The sequence below is a fragment of the Lupinus angustifolius genome, chromosome LG05 (assembly GCF_001865875.1).
Source record: "Lupinus angustifolius cultivar Tanjil chromosome LG05, LupAngTanjil_v1.0, whole genome shotgun sequence".
In the NCBI taxonomy this organism is placed as follows: Eukaryota; Viridiplantae; Streptophyta; class Magnoliopsida; order Fabales; family Fabaceae; genus Lupinus; species Lupinus angustifolius.
In genome coordinates this window covers 11502420-11502725 of record NC_032013.1, presented here as the reverse complement: position 1 = coordinate 11502725, position 306 = coordinate 11502420, and positions in this window count along the sequence as shown.

Below are 306 nucleotides of genomic sequence, written 5' to 3'. Positions count from 1 at the left end.
ACTACTAAAGAACATGGGTACTATTACCTTTATTAATTATTGCCTTCCGAAGTATGAATTTATTAAGAATGTGATTAATAGTTTAAAAAAATATTGGGCTAAATAATTTCCATATGAAATGTGACTAAAAATGAAAGGTCATACAAAATATTAGATTTATTAAGAATGTAACTAAAAAATAAACATAAAATATTATACTCAAGTTTGCAACAAATAACAATATTAAATGAGCAAGAAAAAAATGTATTACATTTTCAAATGATTTTCATTAGACTTTTTTAGTTGAAATATTATTGCAAATTATTT